The sequence below is a fragment of the Ochotona curzoniae genome, unplaced genomic scaffold, assembly GCF_017591425.1.
Source record: "Ochotona curzoniae isolate NIBS_2020 unplaced genomic scaffold, NIBS_Ocur_1.0 contig_2861, whole genome shotgun sequence".
Classification (NCBI taxonomy): Eukaryota; Metazoa; Chordata; class Mammalia; order Lagomorpha; family Ochotonidae; genus Ochotona; species Ochotona curzoniae.
Window position 1 is genome coordinate 2026352 of NW_024465620.1, and position 11421 is coordinate 2037772.

The window sequence follows — 11421 nt, forward strand, 5'->3', positions numbered from 1 at the left end:
AATAAAGACATCTGGTGGAGCCTGGCCTGTCCGCGTGTCCGCCTCCCCAGGCACGGAGCGCCACCCCCCAGCTTAGGAGCCCCCGGAGCTCAGAAGTGGGCGCAGGGAGCACGACACTGGAAGGCAGGGACGGGCAGGCAGCTGCCCCGACGGGGCACAGGAGGTTCCGGGCCTGCCCCCGTGCCCACCCCGCCGGACCCTGGCACCTGCGTGCTGCTGCTCGTTCCCTCGTCGCTGGGCCTGGTTCTTTCCGGCAGCGTCCGGCGTGCAGGACAGGCAGGACAGGGTGGGGAGTGGGAGAGAACACGGTGTCACCGAGGCCTCTGCTCTGCCCAGCCTCCCGCCCTGGGACCGGAGCGGGATGGGGGCGGGGAGGAGCGTGGGCAGGGAGTGGGGGTCCCAGGGCAGGGACTCGGGCCTGGAGGATAGGGAATAGGGGAAGGGTTTCCCTGCGGCTCCCACAGACCCCAGCCTGTCGAAGGGAGGCTGATTCCTGGCAGTGGAGGACTGGGTCACCCTGGCCCCATGGGGCAGGGACTGCCACCCGGCTTCAGGCGTGGCAGCAGGGGGACCAGTGCTGCCCCCTGTCGGCTGCCGGGTCTGCAGGAATCCGAGAAAGGGCTGGGGCCTGGGTGACGGCTGAGGGCCGCGAGGAGTTCTTCCAGAAATGGAAAAAAGTTTACAAGGGGGAAGCTTTCAGGACCCGGCTGGGAATAAAGCCAGCAGAACCTGTGGGTTCCAGTCAGTGGGCAGGGGAGGGGGCAGAGTGAAGGGGCCGGAATCCAGGGAAGGCCCCCACCCCACAGACATGAGACAGCCAAACCAATTGGGCCCTGGCCCTCTGCGCGGCTGCCAACCGGGCAGCTAGTCTGACTTGGCGGACACAGGAACCCTCCCCTGGAGAGTCCGGAGGCAACCCACACATACGGATGGCGTCACTCCTGCGGTGATGGAGGAAGGACAGGGCTGGGGGCACACAGCAGGTGCCTGATCAATGTCCACCTCCCTCCGCAGCACACAGGGGGAGGGACAAGGACAAGCCCTTCGGGGTAAGCAGTGTGTCCGAAGTAGCCAGCCCTAGCAGGCACCCAGTGCACGCCCAGGCAGGAGGGGAGCCACTCAGCAGATGCTTGATGCCCCCCCAGAAGGGAGCCCAGCAGACAGGCTGGCAGTGAACGGAGTGGGGGGGTGCTCACTGGCTGGCATCTTGTCCCTAGAGGAGCTGCAGGAGGAGGGATCAGTGCCCAGGACATGGGGCATAGCACCCAGCAGGCCCCCATGAGGTCCACAGCCTGACCAAGGGCTGCTGGGGGATGGGGGCTCTGAGCACTCGGTATACCCCAAGTGCCCAATTAGCATGTTGCCTGGGGAAGAAATGGGGAGGGGGCAGGAGGGGGCAAGGATGGGGTGAGGGTGGCAGGAGCGGAGGTCAGCTGTGGGTCCCACACAGCAGGGTGGCTTCCACCTGGGCAAGTCAGAAGGCTCAGAACCAGCAACTCGGACTGCCATGAAATGTTGTAAGTACCCATTTCCCCAGGCCCAAAGCTGGAAGTAGAGGAAGAGCAGAGACTGGCAGGGGCAAGGAGGCTCAGCAGGTGCTGGGTAGATGCAGGGTAGAAGGCAGGACCCCAAGGGAGGCCCGAGGTGGGGTGCAGAGGGAACCCTCCCGCAGTGGCCCGGCTCCTGGGGCAACACAAGGGCCCCTTGTCCAGGGCCTGGCACGGCCAGCTACGGGGGGAGGGGAAGCCACCCTGTAGCTGAGTATGTGGGCTACATACTCAGGGTGACCTCCCCTGGTCACCCCTGCCACAACTCTGTCCCATCTCCCTAACCCTCCCAGACACTGGGCAGAGCAGTGAGGAAGCAGGAAGGAGGCGCGAGGGACAGAAGTGAGCATAGAACAGCTTTATTCCAGAGAGCAGGACTCGGACTGGGTGACAGAGTTGAGGACTGTGGGACAGGACAGCTGAGGATCCCGAGGAGAGACAAGAAGGAACACCCAGCTGACAGTGAAGCAGGGGGAGGTAATGAGAGAGGGAGCAAAAACGGGAGTGATGAGGGACATGGCATAGGATACAGGAGAGCAGATGGGGGACAGAAGGGAAAATATGGGCGACAAGAGGAGCAGAAGGGAGACAGAGGAGGTGACGGGGGACAGAGAGTAGGAGATGAAGACAGGAGATGAGGACAGAGAGGAGATGAGGACAGAGAGGAGGAGATGAGGACAGGGAGGAGATGAGGACAGAGAGGAGATGAGGACAGGGAGGAGGAGATGAGGACAGGGAGGAGGAGATGAGGACAGAGAGGAGGAGATGGGGACAGAGAGGAGGAGATGAGGACAGAGAGGAGGAGATGAGGACAGAGAGGAGGAGATGAGGACAGAGAGGAGAAGATGAGGACAGAGAGGAGGAGATGAGGACAGAGAGGAGGAGATGAGGACAGGGAGGAGATGAGGACAGAGAGGAGATGAGGACAGGGAGGAGGAGATGAGGACAGGGAGGAGGAGATGAGGACAGAGAGGAGGAGATGAGGACAGAGAGGAGGAGATGAGGACAGAGAGGAGGAGATGGGGACAGAGAGGAGATGAGGACAGAGAGGAGATGAGGACAGAGAGGAGATGAGGACAGAGAGATGGGGACAGAGAGGAGGAGATGAGGACAGAGAGGAGGAGATGAGGACAGAGAGGAGGAGATGAGGACAGAGAGGAGGAGATGGGGACAGAGAGGAGATGAGGACAGAGAGGAGGAGATGAGGACAGAGAGGAGGAGATGGGGACAGAGAGGAGGAGATGAGGACAGAGAGAAGATGGGGACAGAGAGGAGATGGGGACAGAGAGGAGATGAGGACAGAGAGGAGGAGATGAGGACAGAGAGGAGGAGATGGGGACAGAGAGGAGGAGATGGGGACAGAGAGGAGGAGATGGGGACAGAGAGGAGATGGGGACAGAGAGGAGATGAGGACAGAGAGGAGATGAGGACAGAGAGGAGATGAGGACAGAGAGGAGATGAGGACAGAGAGGAGGAGATGAGGACAGAGAGGAGGAGATGGGGACAGAGAGGAGGAGATGAGGACAGAGAGGAGGAGATGGGGACAGAGAGGAGATGGGGACAGAGAGGAGATGAGGACAGAGAGGAGGAGATGAGGACAGAGAGGAGGAGATGAGGACAGAGAGGAGGAGATGAGGACAGAGAGAAGATGGGGACAGAGAGGAGATGGGGACAGAGAGGAGGAGATGAGGACAGAGAGGAGGAGATGAGGACAGAGAGGAGGAGATGAGGACAGAGAGGAGGAGATGAGGACAGAGAGAAGATGGGGACAGAGAGGAGATGGGGACAGAGAGGAGATGAGGACAGAGAGGAGGAGATGAGGACAGAGAGGAGATGAGGACAGAGAGGAGGAGATGGGGACAGAGAGGAGATGAGGACAGAGAGGAGGAGATGAGGACAGAGAGGAGGAGATGAGGACAGAGAGGAGGAGATGGGGACAGAGAGGAGGAGATGGGGACAGAGAGGAGGAGATGAGGACAGAGAGGAGGAGATGAGGACAGAGAGAAGATGGGGACAGAGAGGAGATGAGGACAGAGAGGAGATGAGGACAGAGAGGAGATGAGGACAGAGAGGAGATGAGGACAGAGAGGAGATGAGGACAGAGAGGAGGAGATGAGGACAGAGAGGAGATGAGGACAGAGAGGAGATGAGGACAGAGAGGAGGAGATGGGGACAGAGAGGAGGAGATGAGGACAGAGAGGAGGAGATGAGGACAGAGAGGAGGAGATGGGGACAGAGAGGAGGAGATGAGGACAGAGAGGAGGAGATGAGGACAGAGAGGAGGAGATGAGGACAGAGAGGAGGAGATGAGGACAGAGAGGAGGAGATGAGGACAGAGAGGAGGAGATGAGGACAGAGAGGAGATGAGGACAGAGAGGAGGAGATGGGGACAGAGAGGAGATGAGGACAGAGAGGAGGAGATGAGGACAGAGAGGAGGAGATGAGGACAGAGAGGAGATGGGGACAGAGAGGAGATGAGGACAGAGAGGAGATGAGGACAGAGAGGAGATGAGGACAGAGAGGAGGAGATGGGGACAGAGAGGAGGAGATGAGGACAGAGAGGAGGAGATGAGGACAGAGAGGAGATGAGGACAGAGAGGAGGAGATGAGGACAGAGAGGAGGAGATGAGGACAGAGAGGAGATGAGGACAGAGAGGAGATGAGGACAGAGAGGAGATGGGGACAGAGAGGAGATGAGGACAGAGAGGAGATGAGGACAGAGAGGAGATGAGGACAGAGAGGAGGAGATGAGGACAGAGAGGAGATGAGGACAGAGAGGAGATGAGGACAGAGAGGAGGAGATGGGGACAGAGAGGAGATGAGGACAGAGAGGAGATGAGGACAGAGAGGAGATGAGGACAGAGAGATGGGGACAGAGAGGAGGAGATGAGGACAGAGAGGAGGAGATGTGGACAGAGAGGAGGAGATGGGGACAGAGAGGAGGAGATGGGGACAGAGAGGAGGAGATGAGGACAGAGAGGAGGAGATGGGGACAGAGAGGAGGAGATGGGGACAGAGAGGAGGAGATGGGGACAGAGAGGAGATGAGGACAGAGAGGAGATGAGGACAGAGAGGAGATGAGGACAGAGAGGAGGAGATGAGGACAGAGAGGAGATGAGGACAGAGAGGAGATGAGGACAGAGAGGAGGAGATGGGGACAGAGAGGAGATGAGGACAGAGAGGAGATGAGGACAGAGAGGAGATGAGGACAGAGAGATGGGGACAGAGAGGAGGAGATGAGGACAGAGAGGAGGAGATGGGGACAGAGAGGAGGAGATGGGGACAGAGAGGAGGAGATGAGGACAGAGAGGAGGAGATGGGGACAGAGAGGAGATGAGGACAGAGAGGAGGAGATGAGGACAGAGAGGAGATGAGGACAGAGAGGAGGAGATGAGGACAGAGAGGAGGAGATGGGGACAGAGAGGAGATGGGGACAGAGAGGAGGAGATGAGGACAGAGAGGAGATGGGGACAGAGAGGAGGAGATGAGGACAGAGAGGAGATGGGGACAGAGAGGAGGAGATGGGGACAGAGAGGAGGAGATGAGGACAGAGAGGAGGAGATGGGGACAGAGAGGAGATGAGGACAGAGAGGAGGAGATGAGGACAGAGAGGAGATGAGGACAGAGAGGAGGAGATGAGGACAGAGAGGAGGAGATGGGGACAGAGAGGAGGAGATGAGGACAGAGAGGAGGAGATGAGGACAGAGAGGAGGAGATGAGGACAGAGAGGAGGAGATGAGGACAGAGAGGAGATGAGGACAGAGAGGAGGAGATGGGGACAGAGAGGAGATGAGGACAGAGAGGAGGAGATGAGGACAGAGAGGAGGAGATGAGGACAGAGAGGAGGAGATGGGGACAGAGAGGAGGAGATGAGGACAGAGAGGAGGAGATGAGGACAGAGAGAAGATGGGGACAGAGAGGAGATGAGGACAGAGAGGAGATGAGGACAGAGAGGAGATGAGGACAGAGAGGAGATGAGGACAGAGAGGAGGAGATGAGGACAGAGAGGAGGAGATGAGGACAGAGAGGAGGAGATGAGGACAGAGAGGAGGAGATGGGGACAGAGAGGAGGAGATGAGGACAGAGAGGAGGAGATGGGGACAGAGAGGAGATGGGGACAGAGAGGAGATGAGGACAGAGAGGAGATGAGGACAGAGAGGAGGAGATGAGGACAGAGAGGAGATGAGGACAGAGAGGAGATGAGGACAGAGAGGAGGAGATGAGGACAGAGAGGAGATGGGGACAGAGAGGAGATGAGGACAGAGAGGAGATGAGGACAGAGAGGAGGAGATGGGGACAGAGAGGAGGAGATGGGGATAGAGAGGAGGAGATGGGGACAGAGAGGAGGAGATGAGGACAGAGAGGAGGAGATGAGGACAGAGAGGAGGAGATGAGGACAGAGAGGAGATGGGGACAGAGAGGAGGAGATGAGGACAGAGAGGAGATGAGGACAGAGAGGAGATGAGGACAGAGAGGAGGAGATGAGGACAGAGAGGAGATGGGGACAGAGAGGAGGAGATGAGGACAGAGAGGAGGAGATGAGGACAGAGAGGAGGAGATGAGGACAGAGAGGAGGAGATGAGGACAGAGAGGAGATGGGGACAGAGAGGAGGAGATGAGGACAGAGAGGAGGAGATGAGGACAGAGAGGAGGAGATGGGGACAGAGAGGAGGAGATGGGGACAGAGAGGAGGAGATGAGGACAGAGAGGAGGAGATGAGGACAGAGAGGAGGAGATGAGGACAGAGAGGAGATGAGGACAGAGAGGAGATGAGGACAGAGAGGAGATGAGGACAGAGAGGAGGAGATGAGGACAGAGAGGAGGAGATGAGGACAGAGAGGAGGAGATGGGGACAGAGAGGAGGAGATGAGGACAGAGAGGAGGAGATGAGGACAGAGAGGAGATGAGGACAGAGAGGAGGAGATGAGGACAGAGAGGAGATGGGGACAGAGAGGAGATGAGGACAGAGAGGAGATGGGGACAGAGAGGAGATGGGGACAGAGAGGAGGAGATGGGGACAGAGAGGAGATGAGGACAGAGAGGAGGAGATGGGGACAGAGAGGAGGAGATGAGGACAGAGAGGAGGAGATGAGGACAGAGAGGAGATGAGGACAGAGAGGAGATGGGGACAGAGAGGAGATGAGGACAGAGAGGAGATGAGGACAGAGAGGAGATGAGGACAGAGAGGAGGAGATGAGGACAGAGAGGAGAAGATGAGGACAGAGAGGAGGAGATGAGGACAGAGAGGAGGAGATGGGGACAGAGAGGAGGAGATGAGGACAGAGAGGAGATGAGGACAGAGAGGAGATGAGGACAGAGAGGAGATGAGGACAGGGAGGAGGAGATGAGGACAGAGAGGAGATGAGGACAGAGAGGAGATGAGGACAGAGAGGAGGAGATGAGGACAGAGAGGAGATGAGGACAGAGAGGAGGAGATGAGGACAGAGAGGAGGAGATGAGGACAGAGAGGAGATGAGGACAGAGAGGAGATGAGGACAGAGAGGAGGAGATGAGGACAGAGAGGAGGAGATGAGGACAGAGAGGAGATGAGGACAGAGAGGAGGAGATGAGGACAGAGAGGAGATGAGGACAGAGAGGAGGAGATGAGGACAGAGAGGAGGAGATGAGGACAGAGAGGAGGAGATGGGGACAGAGAGGAGGAGATGGGGACAGAGAGGAGATGGGGACAGAAGACATGATGGACACAGAAGATGGGCAACAGAGGAGATGTGGGACATAGGAGATGGAGGACAGAGGGAACGGGGGACAAAGGAGATGGGGATCAGAGAGGAGATGTGGACAGGAGATGGGGGACGGAGAAGAGATGGGGACAGAGAGGAAATGGGGGACAGAGAAGATGGGGGATAGAGGATATGGTGACAGACGAGATGGGACAGAGAGGAGATAGGGGACACATGAGATGGGGATCAGAGAGCAGATGGGGACAGAGAGGAGATGGGGTACAGAGGATATGGTGACAGAGGAGAGATGGGGCAGAGAGGACATGATGGACACAGAGAAAATGGGGAACGAGATGGGGGAAAGAGAGGGGATGGTGACAGAAGAGATGGGGGACAGAGAGGAGTTGGGGGACAGAGGAGATGGGGACAGCGAGGTAATGGGGGACAGCGAGGAGATTTGGACAGGGGAGATGTGGGACAGAGGAGATGGGGCACAGAGCGAATGGCGGACAGAGAAGAGAGCGGCGACCGAGAGGAGATGGTGGACAGAGAGGAGATGGGGACAGAGGGGGTAGGGCACAGAGGAGAGATGGGGGTCAGAGGAGAAGATGGGGGTCAGAGGACATGAGGGACACAGAGAAGATGGGGGACCGAGATGGGGAAAAGAGAGCAGATGGGGACAGAGAGGAGATGGGGGAAAGAGGGGAGATGGGGACAGAATCGAGATGGGTGACAGAGGAGATGGGGACACAAAGGAGCTGGGGGATACAGGAGATGGGGGACAGAGAGGTGATAGGGGACAGAGGAGATGGGGTACAGAGGACATGATGGACACAAAGAAAATGGTGGACTGAGGACATGATGGACACAGAGAAAATGGTGGACGAGGTGGGAGAAAGAGAGGGGATGTGTGACAGAGAAGAGTTGGGGGACAGAGAGGAGATGGGGGACAGAGGAGATGGGGCACAGTGAGGAGATGGGGACAGAGAGGAGATGGGGGTGAGAGGAGATGGGGGACACAAGAGATGGGGGACAGAGGAGATGGGGACAGAGGAGATGGGAACAGAGAGGAGATGCGGCACAGAGGACATGATGGACACAGAGAAAATGGGGAACGAGATGGATAAGAGAGGGGATGGTGACAGAAGAGATGGGAGACAGAGAGGAGATTTGGACAGGGGAGATGTTGGATAGAGGAGATGGGGCACAGAGGGAATGGGGGACAGAGAGGAGATGGGGGACAGGGGACATGGGGGACAGGGAGGAGGTAGAGGAGAGATGGGGACAGAGAGGAGAAGGGACAGAACAAGGTGCATAGAGAAGAGATAAGGGACAGGAGGAGACTGGGGACATTATTGATCGGTGAGAAAGAAGAGATGGGACAGACAGGAGATGGGGCTCAGGAGGTAAAGGGGACAGGGTGGACAATGGGGAGAGAAAAGAACATAGCAGGGTGAAGAGCAGCAGGGACAGAGGAGAGGAAGGAGGCAGACGCAGCCGAATGACAGTAGACGGGCAGAGAGGATGTGGGGGAAAGACAAGATGTAAAGGCGAAGGAGCCGTAGGGAACAGGAATCAGGGCAAGAGGAGACGGATGGGACAGCAGGAGTCGGGGATACAGAGGTCATGGTGTACTAAGATGATGGGGAAGACAGAAAGGAGATAATGGGGGACCCAAAGGAAATGGGGTCAGGTGATGAGGGAAGAATAATTTAACACAGAAAAGGATTTGGGCAAACAGGAGAGGAAGACACAGAGGAGGGCGGAAGGGCGATGATGGGACAGGGTGGGTGATGGAGGACTGGAGAGGAAGGGTAGACGACAGATAAAGGAGGAGCTGGGGACAGAGAGGTGAGGGCAGGAGGAGATGGAGTAGAGAGATGGGGGACAGAGAGGTGAGGGCAGGAGGAGATGGAGTAGAGAGATGGGGGACAGAGAGGAGGTGAGGGCAGGAGGAGATGGAGTAGAGAGATGGGGGACAGAGCAGGTGAGGGCAGGAGGAGATGGAGTAGAGAGATGGGGGACAGAGAGGAGGTGAGGGCAGGAGGAGATGGAGTAGAGAGATGGGGGACAGAGAGGTGAGGGCAGGAGGAGATGGAGTAGAGAGATGGGGGACAGAGAGGAGGTGAGGGCAGGAGGAGATGGAGTAGAGAGATGGGGGACAGAGAGGTGAGGGCAGGAGGAGATGGAGTAGAGAGATGGGGGACAGAGAGGAGGTGAGGGCAGGAGGAGATGGAGAGATGGGGGACAGAGAGGTGAGGGCAGGAGGAGATGGAGTAGAGAGATGGGGGACAGAGAGGTGAGGGCAGGGGGAGATGGAGTAGAGAGATGGGGGACAGAGAGGTGAGGGCAGGAGGAGATGGAGTAGAGAGATGGGGAACAGAGAGGAGGTGAGGGCAGGAGGAGATGGAGTAGAGAGATGGGGGACAGAGAGGAGGTGAGGGCAGGAGGAGATGGAGTAGAGAGATGGGGGACAGAGAGGAGGTGAGGGCAGGAGGAGATGGAGTAGAGAGATGGGGGACAGAGAGGAGGTGAGGGCAGGAGGAGATGGAGTAGAGAGATGGGGGACAGAGAGGAGGTGAGGGCAGGAGGAGATGGAGTAGAGAGATGGGGGACAGAGAGGAGGTGAGGGCAGGAGGAGATGGAGTAGAGAGATGGGGGACAGAGAGGAGGTGAGGGCAGGAGGAGATGGAGTAGAGAGATGGGGGACAGAGAGGAGGTGAGGGCAGGAGGAGATGGAGAGATGGGGGACAGAGAGGTGAGGGCAGGAGGAGATGGAGAGATGGGGGACAGAGAGGAGGTGAGGGCAGGAGGAGATGGAGTAGAGAGATGGGGGACAGAGAGGAGGTGAGGGCAGGAGGAGATGGAGTAGAGAGATGGGGGACAGAGAGGTGAGGGCAGGAGGAGATGGAGAGATGGGGGACAGAGAGGAGGTGAGGGCAGGAGGAGATGGAGTAGAGAGATGGGGGACAGAGAGGAGGTGAGGGCAGGAGGAGATGGAGTAGAGAGATGGGGGACAGAGAGGTGAGGGCAGGAGGAGTTGGAGTAGAGAGATGGGGGACAGAGAGGTGAGGGCAGGAGGAGATGGAGTAGAGAGATGGGGGACAGAGAGGAGAGGGCAGGAGGAGATGGAGTAGAGAGATGGGGGACAGAGAGGAGGTGAGGGCAGGAGGAGATGGAGTAGAGAGATGGGGAACAGAGAGGAGGTGAGGGCAGGAGGAGATGGAGTAGAGAGATGGGGGACAGAGAGGAGGTGAGGGCAGGAGGAGATGGAGTAGAGAGATGGGGGACAGAGAGGTGAGGGCAGGAGGAGATGGAGTAGAGAGATGGGGGACAGAGAGGAGGTGAGGGCAGGAGGAGATGGAGTAGAGAGATGGGGGACAGAGAGGTGAGGGCAGGAGGAGATGGGGAGGCGATGGGACATACAGATGGGGTACAGCGAGGAAGAGGAGAAGGAAGAGGAGAAGGTATGGCGGAAGCAGACGCCGTGGGTTATGGCGACAGGGGTTCGGGGGCAAGCCTCTGCCATGGGTCCAAGTCCCCTCTGGGATAGGTGGCCGCTGTCCCGGAAGCCTTGGGGGGCCACCGGTGGTCGCATGGCTGAGGCCCCTCTCACCTGCATTGGTGCTCTCTGCCCTCAGTACAGGCACCCGCAATTTAAGTGCCGCCTGCACCAGGACCGCCCCCTTGCCCCTTATCTAGTTGGAGCCAGCGTGAGCTAAATTGGGCATCAGCTGTCACAGGGCTAGAGACAGCTGGGCGCCACAGCTGCCGTGGGATGGCAGCCCCTGGGTGACCCTGAGTCCCGATACCCGACCCTGAGCAGCATGGCTAGACACTCTTGGTTTCCACAGCCCCTTGAGACACGGGGGGCCAGGGTTGACACCCCCTAACACCCCAATCAGCCAGCACCTGTGCACTGTGGGCGGGTCTTGGGGGAGGGGCTGCCACGCTGGGCCCTGCAGACCTTATATGGCCACAGCTGAGGGAGCACCTGGGCCAGGGCCCCACACTCAGGCCCAGAATAGACACAGCTGTCAGCGGCCGGGAGGGGTGGGCGACACGGGCCAGGCCCACGGGCCTGCAGGCAGCGGGGGGAGGGGCGCGGGACACAGAGGAGGGGTGAAACCAGGGTCCCCCGCCTCGATAAACCAGCTTGTTGGACACGCAGGGGGAACCCCAGAGGGCAATGA